Genomic DNA, 17,219 nt, shown 5'->3' with positions numbered 1-17,219 from the left:
GTAAAGTTAAAATAAGTTCAAATGGATCATAAACTTAAGTGTAAAACTTTTAAGAAAAAACACAGGATAAAAATCTTTGGGATCCAGAACTGGGCAAAGAATTCTGACACTTGACATTAAATATGGGTAATCCATGAAAGGAAAAATTGGTAAACTGGGTGTCATCTAAGCTAGAAAAAAAAATTTGATCTATTAAAGTTCCTGTTAAGAGAATGAAAAAATAAGGTACAGACTAGGAATAAATATTTGCAAACCACGTGTCCAACCAGGGACTAGAATCTAGAAAATACAGCTCCACTCACAATTTAAAAAAATTTCAATTAGAAAATTAGGGCAAAGACATGAACAGACATTTCACAGAAGAGGACACACAGATGGCAGGTAAGTACACGAAAAGGTGTTCACTTTTATTATTCATTGGGAAAATGCAGATTAAAACCACCGTGAGCTATCACAACACATTTATCAAAATAAAGCTGAGTGACAACACTATATGCTGACGAAGGTGCAGAGAAACTGGGTCATTCATACTTTGCTGGTGGGAATATAAAATGGTAGCGCCTCACTGAAAAACAGCTTGGCAATTTCTTATAAACCTAAACTTGCAGTTACCATGGGATCCGTAATCTTGCCCTATTGGACCTTCATCCAAAGAAACAAAGACTTGTGCTCACATCGAGACCTGCACACTAATGTTTATAGCAGCGTCACGGGTAATAGCCAAGACTGGAAACAGCCCGGGTGTTCTTAAACTGTGGCGTGAGTGACATGCCAGAGAATCTACTCAATGGATTTTTTTTTTAAATGAACTGCTGACGCAAGCAACAACTTGTATGAATCTCTAGGGAATTATGCTAAACGAGAAAGCCAATCCTAAAAGGTTACACACCATATGATCCCACTGGTGTATCATTCTTGAAATGACAAAGCTACAGAAATGAAGGTGGCTGCCAGGCATTAAGGATGGCGGGGGAGGGAGGCGGCAGTGAAAGGGAGGTGGTGTGAAATTACCACACAAGGGGTCCACGTGGTGACAGAGTCGGGTGGCACCTTTGTCACCGGGCAAGGGCTGGCTGCCCGGCACACATGAAAGCCAATACTATGGCACTGGCTTTTGAGAAAAGAAAGAGCTTTATTGCAAGGCCCACCGGCAAGGAGAGAGGAGGCTCAGCTCTCAAATCTGTCTCTCCCATCCAGGGTTCAGGGAGAAACTTAAGGGGTGAGGGAAATTTCAAATTTGGGAAGCTGATTGGTTAGTCTCAAATCAGTCCACGTAAGCTCCTCATGCTGCTGGAAGCCAGATTTTCCTTATTGAAAAACTTCTTGGTTTGTAAAGGACTTTGATGACAATATTTCTATCCTTTGAGCTCCACAGACTGAAGATTCCTGGGGTCGCCCTGGAGGCACAGGTTCCCGGCTTGCACATGCGTGGTGCTGTCTCTGCAAAACAGCTCCAGGTTTGATTCATCAACAACCTGTTTTAAGAAAGCAAAACCATGTTAAGCTGGGCGATGTTTCATGTGCTGTTTCACACTGACTGTGGTATGGGTACACAAACCTACACGTGGTAAAACTGCATAAAACGCACACACCCCTACCACATACACACGCACAAATGAGCAGGTGCAAATCAGGAAATCTGAACACCGTCTGTGGTTCCCATCAGGGTCAGTATCCTGGCTGTGATACTACACGACAGTTTTGAAAGATGCTACCCTTGGGGAGACCGGGTAAAGGGCACACAAGATCTCTCTGTGCCATTTCTCACACTTGTATGTGAATCTACAATTATTCTCAAAGTTAAAAGTTTGGTAACAGACTCATGTTCACAGCAGCATTATTCACAATTGCCAAAATGTGAAAACAACCCAAGTGTCCATCGGTGGATGGATGGATAAGCAAAGCATGGTCTATCCGTACAGTGGAATATTATTCAGCCTTAAAAATGGAATAAAATCTTAAAAAACAACAAAAAAATAGGAATGGAATCTGACACACACTACAACATGGGTGAACCTTAAGGACATTATGCTAAATGAAATGGGCCGGTCAAGGAGGGACAAATACTGTGTGATTCCATTTATAGGAGGTTCCTAGAGGAGTCAAATTCATAAAGACAGAAAACAGAACGGCGGTTCGAGGGGCCGGGGGAAGAGGAATGGGGAGTTGGTGTTTAACGGGCACAGAGCATCAGTTTGGGAAGAAGAAGAAGTTCTGGAGATGGATGCTGGTGACAGTTACACAGTCATGTGAACGTGCTTAATGTCACTGAACTGTACACTTAAAAATAATTAAGACGGTAAATTTTATGTTATGTGTCTCTTACCACAATTAAAAAAAATTTTTTTTATGTTAGGAAAAAAAGACAACTAGCTTAAGAAAAGAAAAGCTGGAACCGACTCATTGGCTCAATTAGCCGAGAACCTAAGGTGTGGGTCTGGGTCCACGCACGGCTGGCCCCAGGGCTTCTCATGGGGTCATCAAAACCCATCTCCTCCATCTCTGGGCCTGCCGTCCTCTCTGTCACATCATCTCAGGCCAGCTCTCTCCACGTGAGAACAAAGATGGCCAGGGGCAAGTCTAGGCTGACATTATTTATAAGTAATGACATCTGGAGAGAAGAGCTAAACCCCGTCTCTCCAAACAGTCATGTCAGTTCCTAAAAAGAAATTGACGATGCCAGCCCAGGCCTCGGGTTGCCCCCGGCGTGGGGAAGACGGGGCACATGACCGACCCCCCTGCCCAGTGTTACCGGCAACGGACTGGGGTTCCATTTCTAGAAGGAAGGTCTGCAGGCAGGTCCACCAGCGAGCACACAAAATTCGTGACATCAAAATCGCACTTCAGTATGATGGTATCTTAGCCTCAAGGGACTTTCCCCAGCATAAAGAAATCCTGGAGCATCTAGACACAAAAATAGGCGGAATTGTACAAATTTATGGAAATAGTTCTCTGCTGATGACTAAATCACTAGGTCTGTGCTGTATTACAATTTTATATTTTAAAGAAAATGAGGCCTTATAATCAGTGGAGCTAAAGAAGGTGGCTTGGAACTAGGAACAAAAGTTTTCTGTGCTTTAATGGCACAAATTTCTGCTGTATTTGGCAGGAAGCTTCATTTCTATTAAGAGTCCTCTTTCAGTGTTTCTAGAATTCCTCCTTGAAACAGTTCCCCGGGAGTGCCGGGAGAGGACACTGGGTACGCACCGTGTGACGTGTTTTTCATCCACTTGGCAAGCCCAACGTGTTGTGGGACAAGGCAGACTGATACCTCAGGTGGTAAAAGAATTTACCAGAAGCAAAGCAAAATGAAAGAGAAGTTTATTAGCTATGCCGCTACCGACAGCAGCGGGCAGACGGACAGAGGCGTCTGCGAGCCCCGAGGGCCAGTTGCTGAGGTCTTTCATGGGGAAGGTGTCACTGAACACAGTGGGCTGGGGGCTGTGTGATCAGCCTGTGCACAGGTTTCTGCTCCGTTGTAGGTGAGGTGAGAAAGTTGGAGTCCCTGAGGGGGCCGTGGGATTTATGACTCCAATAAGGAGGAGACATGGACTGAAATAAACCAGCCTGAGCTGTCGTGAGAGCAGCCGTTTCCAGGGCTACTAGTCCTGCAAAGGCAAACACTCGTCAGAAAACGAGGCACCTTCTCTTTGGAGGGAGTGCAGGCGCACATCTGAGAGCCCAGGAATGGGCACTGGCGTGTTAGGTGGTCAGACAAGTGGGGGCACCGGGCAGACAGGTGGAGGGGAGGGAGGAGGTCCTGAAGATGGCGCTGTGGCCGCCTGCAGTGTAAAGGGACTTCACTTCTTCTAAATGAGTGTCAGCAAAAGACTGGTTGAACCCGACAGCCATGCCTGCCACGTAGCAGAAAGGACTTAACCAGGCACGACCCAAGGCTCATTGCATTACAATTAACATTGCGGTTTAGGCTCCCCCAGCCCACGGGTGAGCCATCCATCAATCAAAAGACCAGCTCTGAGTGAGGGTAAAGAGAAAAGGGAGACCAAAAAAAAAAAAAAAAGAAAGAAAATGCTGCTTTTTCCTCCCAGGATCAGCCGGCCTCCCGTTCTTAGAGGCCTGCTTTTCCTTTTCTGAACCAATCTTCTAAAATCTTTCGCTGCACAACACATCATCTCCCAACTGTAAACGTATCTTTCAGGTATGACAAGAACAGGGGGTCTCCCCTCTTCGCCTATTGGGGTAACAGCGTGACTTGGAAGGTGCCTCTTTTGCTGAGAAAGGACTCGCAGGCATTCGCAGCACTTAGGTGTGAAGTGCAGAGGTAAAGCAGAATGGGGGAGGGGGTGGCGGCCTCTGCTGACTCTAAGGAGGTTAGAAGGAACCCCTGTGTGGCTCGCACAGCGGCCCTCCCCCATCCCGAGCCTGGAGGCAAAACCCGGGGGAAGGGGGGCCTGCAGCATCTCTGAGCGATTCTCCCAATGCATTTTCCTTGCTGTGTGGCAGCAGGCGGTGGCGCCCTGTGCCTCCCTCGGAACTCTGCCTGCAGCCTGACACCCTGAATTTACAGGGGCTCAAGTGTCTTCCTTGTCTGCAAGAGACAACAGAGCCTGCAGGGTCAGCATTCACAGCCTGCCTGGGGAAGGGGGCCGCAGGACAGTGGCCCCAGGGGCAAAGCATTCAATTACCATTAGATACACATACTGAAATGTCTCCCTGCAAAACGACATGTCTTCTGGGCTCTGCTTTAAAATACCCCAGTAGGAAAACAATAATTAATTCACTAAATACTCCAGTAGGAGCGGGAGGGTGTAGCTTAGCGGTGGAGCACATGCTCAGCATGCAGGAGGTCCTGGGTCCAATCCCCAGCGCCTCCCTTAAAAAAACAGGTAAACAATTACCTCCCCAACCCCCCCAAAAAGAAATTTTTTTTTAATGGTTAGAATGGTAAATTTATAAAACCAACAAGTAAGCCTTCAGTTTTGAAAAGTGAGGGGAGTGTGAAAACAGTGGAATGCTGAGGTGGCAGTGGACACGCGGGGTTCACCACGTTATTGTCTCCACTTGTGTGTGTGTTGGAAATGCTCCGAGACACAACAAATTTTAAAAGCTGTATCACCTCTGACCTCCTGCGGTGACGTCCCCTCGCAGCCCGCGCGAGGAGGGCGCGGTCGTCAGCAAACCCGGAACCCCCCCCCGGGACCGGGACCGGGACCGGGACCGCCCTCCAGGCCCCGAAGCCCGTCCCCGCCCCCCAGACCCCAGCCCCCGCGATCCCCGGGTGGAGGCGGGGCCCCAGGGGCGGTGCCGCCATCCGGCTTTCCTGATTGGCTGGTGCCATTGCTCCGCCCCTTGCCGTGTCCACGTCGTCCCCCGGGGACGGGTAGCCAAATGGGGGAGGGGGGCGCGCCGGCTGCGTGCGTCCTTGCTCCTTCCGCCGCGTGGCTGGCTTTCCGCCCACGCGGGGCGGCCGAGCCCGCAGCAGCGGGAGCGGGCTGTGCGGGCGGTTTGCGAGCAGGGCAGGTGCGGCGGGGCGGGGGGCTGAACGGGGCGGCGCCCTCCCGCCAGCCTCCTCCGGACGCGTCCCCGGACCGCCTTCCGCAGACACCCTTGCCGCCGAGGCCCTGAGTCCCGCACGCAGGCGGGAGACGCGGGCGGCGGGGAGCGGGGCGGGGAAGCGGTCTCCTGGGACAGCTCCGGGGGCGGTTCCGGAGTCGCAGAGCGTCGGCGGTGACGCGGGCGCGGGAGCGGGATCCCGTTGTCCTGCCGCCTTCTGGTTCCCCTTGGTGCCTCCAGGGGTTTCTTCAAGCCACCTCGTCCTCTTCTTGCTGAGGAATGAATCGCGTTTTGCTTTAGCCCAGTTTACTGGTGGGTTTGCTTTGAATAACGGTAAGTGCCGGAAGGCGCCCAGTTTTTGTAAGGACTGAGGGGAGAGAGGGCTGTGCTCAAGGGAGAACAGGTGAAAAGCTAAACTGGAACCGAAGACCCCAGTCGCGCTCCATTCATGCCATTTAACTACGTTCCTTATTCTTCTAGACCGGTTCTAAATTTGCTTCCTGTTTTCAGAAGAGAGGTGTCTGCAAGGCGATACAGGGATGCTCCTAAAGAGAGTCGCACTTCGTCAGCAGAACCCTTTGTCCCCCGGGATGGGAAATTCCTAAGAGGAGTCTCTACCCTGGAGCACCCTGGGCGGGCACGGGCTCGGGGGAGCAGGGCTGCGGGGCTCTGAGGAAGGCGCTCCCTGAGGCTCAGGTCAAGGGCAAGTTCAGGGACCAGCCTGGAGATCAGACTCAACAGTGTGCTTTCCCAGAAATTCCGGTACCCACGGCAGGCAGACACAAGCCCGCAGCCGCACGCTCTCGGCCAGCTGAGCACATCCGCGCGACAGCTGGGAGGCCGCGCACTCTGGCAGCTCGCCCTTGACTTCGGTACTTCGTTTCTTTACACCTGAACCTCCGGAGAGTAACAGGCCCGCCCTGCCCAGGACTGTCCCAGTTTTGAGACTGAACGCCCCATGTCCCCGGTACCCCCTCAGGCTCAGGTAACCCGGACGGCTGGTCACCCTACTTGAGGCCGGTGGGCATGCGACTCAAGCCCGAACTGAGACCCTCAGGAGAAGCACACCAGGTTCACAGCAGGCAGAAGCGAGCGATGCTGCTGGAAGCGGGGAGAATGCTGACTTGAGGAAAGGGCTACCGACTGGACGCCTGGGGTCTCCGGGGGAGACAGGTCACGTTCCAGTTCCTTCTCTGGTGCAGGTGGCGTGGAGAGTCAGTTTGTGAAGGTGCCGTGAACTGCTCCACGTGACACGCGGGCTTCTCTGTGGGCCACACGCTTCAGTGCCGAGCGGCCGTGAGCGAGGGGAGGTGGGGAGACGAGCCGTGTCCCTAAGGGCCGCCTACGGGGATTGCATTGTATTCCATCTTTGAGACGGTGTGCACTGAACTTTGTCCCCTCACAGTTCATATGTCGGAGCGTTAACCCCCAGCGTCACTGTATTTGGAGATAAGGTTTCAAAGGAGGGGCTCAGAGTCAAATGAGGCCATAAGGGTGTGGCCCTAATTTGATAGGACTGGTGTCCTGAACGGAAGAGTGAGCGACACCAGGGCGCGTGTGCGCTCTCTCTGTCTCTGTCTCTCTGTCTCTCTCCCCCTCCACGCGTGTGCACTGCAGAAGGACCACGCGAGGACACAGCGAGAAAGCAGCTGTCTCAGTCCAAGAAGAGCTGCGTCTTCAACGCCAACCTTGCTAGCACCTTGATCTTGGACTTCAGCCTCCAGAACTGAGAGAAGTGAACATCCGTGTCTAACCCACCCGGCCTGGGGCGTTTCGTCTTGGCAGCCGAGCGGAGGCAGTGAGACCTGTCTCGAGTACCCTGCAAGAAGTGTCTCCCACCCCCCTGGACCCCGGCGTCCCAGTCCCCGCCGCGAGGCAGTCATCGTGAGCGGTACCCTGGGTACCCTTTCAGAGGCGCACTGCTCAAGGACAGAGGGTGGGACGCTGCCTGCTGCTCGGTGCGGCCCTGCCCCCCGTGGTTTTCACTTTCCTTGTGGAACTCGCTCCATATCAATAAGGAAGAACCTCCCCTAGTCTTATCGGGGGCAGCGTATACTATTCAACGAACGTACCGTCATTTATTAACCCATTCCTCTATTAATGGACGTTTGGGTTGTTTTCAATATTCCGATTCCATGTTTCAAAGGAAAACTTTTACTCACGTCAGGTCAGCTGTGTGCGCAAACACCTGAGAAGTTTGTAGGCGTGGCCTGACGAGGCCTCCTGGGCAACGTGTCAGCCATTTCAGGAGCTCTAGCAAGGGGGCCCTCCGCACACGTGGGGCCCAGGGCACTGGCAGCGCCCTCCTCACGTCCTCACCCCGGCGTGCTGTCACGCTTAGCGACCTTTGCCAACATGAGAGAGGAAAGTGACCGCTCAAGACCATCAACACGCTCACCTTTTAGTTTTCTCCTCTTTTCAGCGAAATGGTGCCAAGCCCTACGTGCTAGTCAAGGGCTCCCACAGCTGAGGGCTTGCTGAGAGAGGACGGGGAGCAGCCACGTGGCACCTTGGCTGGCGGCCACAGGGCCCAAGCCATTGCACAAAACCTTCATCGGTCAGCAGGATCTTGCATCCTGAAGCCCATTTAGGTGTGACAACAAATGTGTGTCCGCGGAGGTCAGGCGTGAACTGCCAAGGCCCAGCCCTCGCTGGGGCAGCCCTGTGTCCCTGCCCACCGCCTGCCCGGCCCGGGGCCTTTGCCTCTCCGCTCTGGTCCAGCACGACTTCATCACGGGGAGGTCGGCCCCAAAGGACTGGCCAGGCCACAGGCGTATGAGCGATGTGTTGTGTTTCTAGTTCTGCTCCTTGTCACTGGCACAGCCTCGCTCATCACATTTGCATTAATTCACTCATGTGATTACTAATCCTGGAATACTGTGCCCAGTGCAGAACAGTGCAGACCAGGACAGACCAGTATCATCCAGTACAGACTAGTGCCGACCAGTATCATCCAGTACAGACCAGTGCAGACCAGTATTACCCAGTACAGACCAGTGCTGACTAGTATCATCCAGTGCAGACCAGTATTACCCAGTACAGACCAGTGCTGACCAATATCATCCAGTGCAGAGCAGTATTACCCAGTACAGACCAGTGCCGACCAGGCCAGACCAGCAGAAACCAGTGCAGACCAGTATCATCCAGTACAGACCAGTGCAGACCAGTATCATCCAGTACAGACCAGTGCAGACCAGAATCATCCAGTACAGACCAGTGCAGACTAGTATTACCCTGTACAGACCAGTGCAGACCAGTATCATCCAGTACAGACCAGTGCAGACCAGAATCATCCAGTACAGACCAGTGCCGACCAGGACAGGCGTCTGCAGCTGCTGGGGTGGCTGTGGCTCTTTCCCAGGCTGCACAGAGCAGAGCAGCGTGCTTGTCAGCTCAGCCTTGGAAGCCCCCACTTGGTGCCAGGCACTAGGATATAGCAGGAAGCACAAGGAAGGGCAGCCTTGACCTTGAGGAGCTTACACTGTCATGGAGGAGAGAGAAAACAAGACGTGTAGGTAGAATATCTAGCTCAACAGGCCATGATGGGTGCTGGTGAGAAACATAAATCAAAAGAGTAGAGCCGGGATGCGCCGCGGGAGGGGAGGAGGTGCGAGTTCAGGCTGCCTGTCAAGGGAAGCCCTGCTGAGCAAGGGCGGCTTGGAGTTGTGCTCTGGAGAAGCCAAGAGAAACTGGGAGAAGTCGGGCAGAGGGGGTGGAAGACGCAGAGTCCCCGAGCGCAGCATTGTGGGCTCTGACACCAGATGCCTGGGACAGAGGGAGGGGAGACCTGAAGCAGAGAGTCAGCAGGGACCCAGCCACGTGGGGCCTCAGGGGCCACAAGGAGTCCTGGGTTCACTCAGAGATGAGAAGGCGTACATTCAGAGCAGGCTTCCATATCTTACATCCTTCTGTGGACGGCGCCGGCCGCCGTGTGGAGAACAGAGCACGGGTGCAGGTGCAGGAGCGGGGGGCGTGTTAAACAGTGATGCTGCGGTTCAGGCGGGAGCGTGTGGTGCCCGGGACCCGGCCAGGAGCAGAGCACCCGGAGAGGTGGCATCCTGGATGTATGCTGAAGGCAGAGCCGAAGGAATTTGCTCAAGGATTGGACATGGGTTGTAGGAAAGGAGTGAAGGACAAGTTGAAGATTGTTGGCCTGTGCATGGCAGGCACGCAGCGTGGGGAAGTCTGTGGATAGAGCAGGCCTGGCGGGGGAAGGGGGGGGATTCGTCTTAAACATGCTAAGTTCACGATATTAGAAGGCCAAGGGCAACGTTGAGAATATAAATAGGAGGTATAGGAGTCTAGGGCTGAAGGAAAAAGTAAGGGCTATTCGTGTAAATTCGGGGATGGTCAGCATATCTGTGGTATTTAAAGCCGTAAGATCAAGGCATGAATTTGGGTAGAAAAAAGAACAAGATTCTAATCCTGAGCTGGGGGTGCACCCCAGAGGCTGGGGTTTGAGGGGAGGGGAGAGACAGGGCCTGGGGGAAGGACGAGGAGAGGGAGAGAGGAACCAGCTCTGCCCAGCGACGCTCAGTTGCATGGAAATGGAGAGTGGGTGGTTGGGTTTAGAAGTGTGGGTGTTCCCTGGTGACCTGGGTGAGGACGGCTGTGGCAGGCTGCACTGGACCCAGAAGAGGACAGGAGGGCAGCACACCGAGATGACACGTACAAGGGTATTTACTGCAAACTTAGATAAAAAACTATGAAGAGATAAGGGCTGAGATGGAGTCAGGAAAGAGATTCCGTTTTCAGAGGTGGTAAGAATTCTCTCTGATTCTTTGGTTCTGCCAGTCTTTTACTTTGGGATCCATTTTGAAGCCAGTGATTGATTAAATAGATAGATGATAGATAGATGATAGATGATTAGATGGTAGGTAGATAGATAGATAGATAGATAGATAGATAGATAAATTTATAGCCTAATTCTTTCAGTCATTCTATTGATTCAAAAATATCTGATACATGTCTAATGCGAGGCCAACACCATGCTGACCCCAGAAATCAAAGGAAAAGCAAAGGGGCCTGGACTTCAGGGGGACTTGGTCTGGTGGGAAATGTTCTTCCCTAAACCAGCAAATATGTTGCATTTCCAATAGCACCGCTGAGTTTAGTAAGCATGGAAACATCTGTCCTACCACAACGGGCTGGGAAGAGTGATTTTAAAGTTGCGTTCCACAGCAACCCACACTTCCAGTGGCTCCTCCCAATACTTACATGTAGCAGAATTCTGGTAAGAAATAAAGTTTGTCATTGTAAGAGTACGGGTAGGCCTGCAGATACAGATCACACCACTGGCCACACCAAACTATTTCCACAAAGTGTGAAAGCTTGGAACAGCTTAGGCCTGGTATTGCATAAAGTCACACCTCTCCTCGTCTAGCTCCCTGAAGGCAGGGATGATTTTGTTTATTCTGGGGGTGGGTGGTTGGAGGCAATTAGGTTTATTTACTAATTTTTTTAATGGAGGTACTGGGGATTGAAACTCCTCGAGCTGTACCCTGCCCCCAGGGTAATGATGATTTTAATCATCGGTGTCACTCCCCATTTCTCAAACAACCATCTCACTGAGCTCTCACGGAGTGTCTGGCTCTGTGCTAAGTACCAGGAATAAAATGATGAGCAGAGACTGACACAACCCCTCGCTGAAAGCAAAGTAACAGTGGGACCGGATCTCACCTAGAGGGACAGCGAAGGCTCCCTGAGGTGATGTGGGAGCTGAGACCTGAAAGACAAGATGGTGGGGAGGAGGGTTCCTGGGAGAGGGAGCAGCATGTGCAAAGGCCCTGCAGCAAGAGGGGCCTGGAGCAGAGGAAGAACTGAAAAGGGCCAGTGCGGCTGGAGAGCTGAAAGGAGGAGGAGAGTAGGGCCCACAGATCCCAGGGGTCGGCGGATCCAACCACGCCAAGCCTTCTTGCTCTCCAAATATAACTCCGTGAAAGGCAAGCTCGTTGCTTCTTACAGACTCTGACCATTGTCCACAGCTCTACAGGGGGTATCGTGAGAAGATGGGAGAACAGAGTAGAGCACCAGCCAGGTGTCCTGGGTGTCACCGTTGACACTTAGGGCTGCAGTGTGAAATGTACTCATCTGTGAGACCCTGTCAAGTACACCGGCAGCTCCTCTGAGCTCTCAAACCTGTGAGACTCCTGAAAGGACATGAAGCAGAACTAGGCCCCTCCATAAGCGACAAGCTCCAGGTAGCTTTGCTCACCCTAACAGGAAGTTGATTTTCTCACATATAAATAAATGGAGCCCAGAAGCCTTAGCAGCACTTCACATTCCAGAAAGCGAGAGAAATGAACAAAGATGGCAAAGGGTGCAGGCTGCTGGCTCTTGAAGGTCCCCGAAGGGAAAATCGTCTTAACTGCATGGAGACAGGGCCATGTGACTGCAAGTAGCTGCAAGGGATGCTGGGAAATGTAGTCTTTATTCTGAGCCGCCAGGGGCCCGGCTAAACTTGTAGTGTCATCGGGAGAACAGATTTTGAATAATAGCAAACCCCTGACTTCATGGGACGCCTTGTAATTCCCCGATGTTTGAAATACTCACAAACATAACATAATTTAAATTCTGGTGATGATGTAGACCATCTCAGCTGATTCATTTCAACATTTTCAAAATGTTTCAATAGTTCATAATCCTCCACAGTGAAATCTAAATTAAGTTCCTACATTTCATCGACCTCTAGCCAACATCCTCCAAGTTTAAAAATATTATTGATAAAATAAAGAATATTGTCAACTAAACGTTCATACTAAATTTGCTAATTTTCTTGATATGTACCTCAATTAAGAATATTTAACGCAACAACAAATACACCAACATACTGTTGGCAGTAATTCATGATAATTCTAAAAGGCAGGACTTTTGGAAATGTGGTTATTTTAGCCTTAATTCTGCTTCAGATTTCTACACCAATAAGACACTTTCCTCTCAGTGGCTCCATCTGCTAATTGGAATTTTGTTTTCAGAAACCATGGTAACACACGTTGTGCCACACCACAGCGAGAAGGAATTAACTTCAGGTTCTTCGGGCAAAATCAAGCCTTCTGTAAAACACAAAGGCAATCAAATCATTGGGAGAGAGATTTCCTGGGACGCCCACTCAGACAGCCCACGACTGCGGGCTACCGCCGTGGAGCAGCAACAAGCTAGCCTGCCCTTAGAAAACGCACGTTCTTAACCTTGGGTAAAGTGAGTTGCGTTAATCATGCTCTTTCATTGGTGGAATATAATTAGCGTCGGTCTGTGCAGGCAGCGTCTCTTGTTTTTTCTGCCCTCCCCTTCGGAACCCGGCGCCGCTCCGTTTTCTACTTCCTCCCCAGCACGGGCATCCCCTCCAGGTGGTGTTTTTCAGGCTTCCGTGGGCTTGTCTCCTTGTGTGTGTGCATATGTTAGGCCGCAGAAATGGTCTTCGACTTTCTCTCCTGGTCTTCCCCCTTGTTGGCGCTAACTATGTATTTCAGAGATCACACACACTCCACTTGAATGATGCACCCTCCCCAAGGTGAGCGTGCTGGCCGCCCCAACTCGGCCACACCCCACCGCCATGAGCACCGGGGGACAGGCTCCCTTATCAGCCCGCGGTGGGTCTCAGCGACAAAGCCAGCCACATCCTTGATTTCAGTGGTGTCTGTCAGGTCCCAGCAGGCAGAGGTGAAAAGTTATCCACCAGGGTAATTGGAGGAGGGCTTCATAAGGAGACTAGGGGGAAATAAGGCATGGGGAAACCACAAGGGTCTGTGAGAGGACGGCCAAGACCACCCCTGCGTCCTGTGGTTCCAGAGAAGGAGTCCTGTGCAGAGTCACCTTGATGGGGGCGTGGCCATCTGTCTCCCACCCCTCAGAGCCCTTCCCTGGGGACCCACCAGAGGGCAGAGGGCGGTACCCCTAATGCAACTGGGTTGCTTCCCCTCTGGCGCAGAGAGCAGGGACCCCGCCTAAAAGCCAACGTAATGTGGTGGCAGAGCCATGTTCTAAACTGCCGTAAACCCTGTCATTTCGAATTCACCTCACCGAAAAGTGCGTTAAGAGGGCTTTTTTTTAAGTTACGGTGTTGCCATTTAACATTTACGGTTCCGTGACCAGTAGATACCGCCCTGTCGACCTGATTCTGCAAATCATTTGTAAACAATGTGAAGTGTTGTTTGTCATCTGGGTTTGATGGAGTATCTGAGACAGGAAGGGGGCAGGGCACAGCCACTCAGGAACAACACAACAGTCAACACCAGGATGGCAGAAGAGTCAACCCCCAGGAGGCCTTGAGGCTCAGGATGGTGGGAGATCTGATGTCTAGTAGACCTTGAGCTTCATTATACGCCCACTGTAACATATTAGCATGGTGAGTAACACGCCCACAGGCGCCATGGCGGTCCCGAGGCTGGCCACAAAAGGTCCCAGAGTGGGAAATGGCCAACTTCCTGGGAATCCCAGCCCTTCCCCAGGCTACTTAGACTGGTCCTTCCACTTATTAGCTTATGAAGCCACCAAGCCCATAACAACTGGCAACACTGCCCATCATGGTCCCTCTCTCTCCCTCTTCGGAGACGGCCCGCACTCTGCCTATGGAGTGTGTACCTGCTTTTACTCCAGTCTGAGCACCCACCCCCACACCTCGTGGCCTTTCCCTTGCCCTTCGATGTATCTCTAAGGAGAACTAATAAAATGGCCGCTCTTAGGCTAACACACATTTGGCTTTATGCTCACTGCTTACTGTTAGAACGACCCGCAAGCCTGACTGACCGGACACTGCTCCCAGCCCCAGGCCCATGTTAAAGCTCACGGTGGTGGTACTACTGTTTGATCTGACCTTCCTCTGACAATCACAATCATGTTCGGCGTCCGAGTCATTCCCCAGGAAGGCAGCCACGGGACAATAACCTCAGGAGAGTGACCAGGCCCCCAGAGCTCCTCCGTAGCGCCGGATGGGTCTGACCAGACAAAGGAGGTCGCGGGCAGATGGCCTTCCAGACCCCGGGAGGTCCCGGGATCCCAGGCCGACTCATCCAGATATTCAACATCTTGTAATAACCTTCAATGAAAAAGAGTGTGGAGATGAATGCACGTATGTGTATGTATGACCGGGACAGCGTGCTGTGCACCAGAACCTGACACATTGTAACTGACTGTACTTCAATTAAAAAAGAATTATTTTTTAATGGGACAACTATACAGAAAAAATTAAGGCAGGGGCCTAGCTACTCTACATTGGATTCCATTGCCTGTGGGGTCAGGGTGGGGGGAACAGGAGGGACGGAGGAAAGACGGCCTGGGCGGGAGGGGCCCGGGAGGGAGAGAACCTGTGCTCCTGGAGCCCAGCCACTCGACATAAGGACGCGCAGCAGCAAAGCGGAGGCCACGTGGAGAGGAAGCAGAGCCCCGGACAGGCTCCAGCTGGGCCGCCAGCCAGCAGCCAGCCCCCCAGCGCCGACCACGCGCGTGCACCCAGTCACTCGGCCCCAGCTCACGGCGTGTGCAGCAGAGACGACCAAGTCCTGCCCAGCTCCCTACTGGGCAGTAAACTTAATTATTGGTATTTTTAAAGGAGAAAACCGAAACCCTCCCTAGAGCTTTAGGAGGTTGATGCGAATGTTAATTTGACAGAAGAGGAAACTAATAAGACCCAGAGAAAATAAAGAGCTCACTCAAGGTCACGCACAGCGATGGAACCAAAGCTCCCACCCAGGTCCTAGTGTAAAGCCCCTCGTCCCAGCCCCCGTGCTGAATGTGTGATTCTACACCATCCGACGTGTGCCCGGCCCTGCAGAACACACCTCGCTCCTGAGACCGTGACTTCTCCCGGGGGAGCAGTGCTCTCCGGGACTGCCTGCGGAGCCGTCCTGGAGAGGCTTCACGGATGCCTCAGACAGACGTGAGCGTGGTGCACGGGGCAGACGCACACGCCCCGAGCTCTCCGCCCGCTTCCAAGTCCCCAGCCCTCTCCCTGTGCGTGCGGTTTTCTCGGGCAGGCACGGGCTTCTGCTCCCCCTTGGCTCTCACGGCCCCACGCATCACCCAGAGCCCTACTGAAATGCTCTCATCTCCACGACTTTTCCCCAACCCAAATCAATTTCTCTCAAAATGAATTGCTCTGTGCCACCCAATTATGTGGCTTGCGCTTTCATTACAACTTATTTTATTCTGCCTTGTAAAAGTCGTCCTTCTCACTTAGAAATAGTGGTTATGTAACTTTTGATAATTAAAATATAATCTGGATTAATTTCTCTGACAAGTGCCCTTGTTCGAAGAAATTCATAATCAGAATGTGACAGTTTCTACAAAAGACTCTTGCACGTGTGTGAGTGGCACATTGTCAGGGACAGACAGGTTTTCACGTGTTGCAGTGACATCTGAGGGGTGCTCTTCCCAACCCCACTCGCCGAAGCTGCCCCTTTCCTCCGCTCCTGTGAAAGCTCCCTGGACACAGGGACGTTGCTTTGTCCGTGGCTCTATCTCTGTGCCTAGAACACCTGGAAAGTGCTTCAGAAATATTTGCTGAATTAATGATTTTAGCAGTGAGTCCCCAGGAGTCAAGTGACCTCAGCCCTCCGGCTACCAGTCAGTGAGTGGTCCATTAAGGCATCATGATTTGGAAATGAAACAAGAAAAAACTGGTAACTTCTGATTGACCAGATCTGTAATTTGTACCCTAGGAGCCCTCTTTTCTGTCATGTGGACCTAAGAAGCAGAGGAGTCTTGTCTTCAAGGAAGACAAGAATCAGAGGGAAAGGATGGTCTTTTCAACAAATGGTACAAGGAAAATTGCATATCCATATGCAAAAAAAAAAAAAAAAAGAAGTTGGACCTTTACTTTACCCCACATCAGTGAGGGGGCAGTCTTCCCCTCCATCCTTCTTGGGTTCCTGCGGCTGGACTAACAATAAAGTTGACCTGGAGCGGGGAGGGTGCGGCTCAGTGACAGACCGTGTGCGTAGCAGGCACGAGGTCCTGGGGTCAACCCCAGCATCTCCATCAAATACATGAATAAATAAACCTAATTACACCCCCCAATTTTTTTAAATAAAAATAAATAAAATTGACCCAAGACAGAAGAAAAAGAAACCATTTTGATTTGTGCACATGGAGGCTTTATAGAAATAAGATCTAACAAGTGGCCAAGGCAGGCAGCTTTATACTTTTTAGACAAAGAATCAATAAATTTGTGAGGCATTCATAGGACAAAGAAACTTAGGCTTTGGGTACTTAATTAGTGAAGACTCCAAGCAGAGTTTGGTCTTGGGCTAGTAACTTAAAGAAAGAGCAAGGTTTGATTATACAGACTTCTTGGTCCACACTCCCCACCTCTGGTGATGGGGGTGCCCTACCTCCAGCCTCAAGTACGCACCTTTCACATGGAGGTTTATTTCCTGCCTTCAGTGATACAGAAGAGGGGGTCAAAGTGTCCCTCTTGCATCACCCAAGTCTTAAGTAACTTTAATTCAAAATAATCAATATGCCATGGAGACATATTTTAGGGTGGCCTGCCCCGGGCCCCAACACCCATATATAAAAATTAACTCAAAACTGATCGAAAACTTAAATGTAAGATTGGATCTTAAACATCCAATCACATTGTAGTATTTGTAAGATTGGATCCTAAACGTCCAATCACATTGTAGTATTTGTAAGACTGGATCCTAAACACCCAATCACATTGTAGTATTGAATGTTCTTCCAAATATGAAGATGTACTCAGAACTTTA

General features: G+C 51.3%; 1 long non-coding RNA gene across 2 annotated transcripts; it reads right to left on the bottom strand.

Annotated features, from left to right (window-relative positions):
• Positions 1 to 386: 386 nt before the first annotated feature.
• LOC116279591 (uncharacterized) lies at positions 387 to 5,154 on the bottom strand. Of its 2 annotated transcripts, none has more exons than XR_004188922.2 (3): positions 5,078 to 5,154; positions 2,753 to 2,904; positions 387 to 1,475 (listed from the first exon to the last, which is right to left on the bottom strand). It is a non-coding gene; the product is annotated as an uncharacterized lncRNA (long non-coding RNA). The 2 variants fall into 2 exon arrangements; XR_012065887.1 differs by having other exon boundaries at positions 5,085 to 5,154.
• Positions 5,155 to 17,219: the final 12,065 nt, after the last annotated feature.

The sequence above is a fragment of the Vicugna pacos genome, chromosome 31 (genome assembly GCF_048564905.1).
Source record: "Vicugna pacos chromosome 31, VicPac4, whole genome shotgun sequence".
In the NCBI taxonomy this organism is placed as follows: Eukaryota; Metazoa; Chordata; class Mammalia; order Artiodactyla; family Camelidae; genus Vicugna; species Vicugna pacos.
Note: the sequence above shows the minus strand (reverse complement) of the source record. Positions and strands in the feature narration are given on the sequence as shown.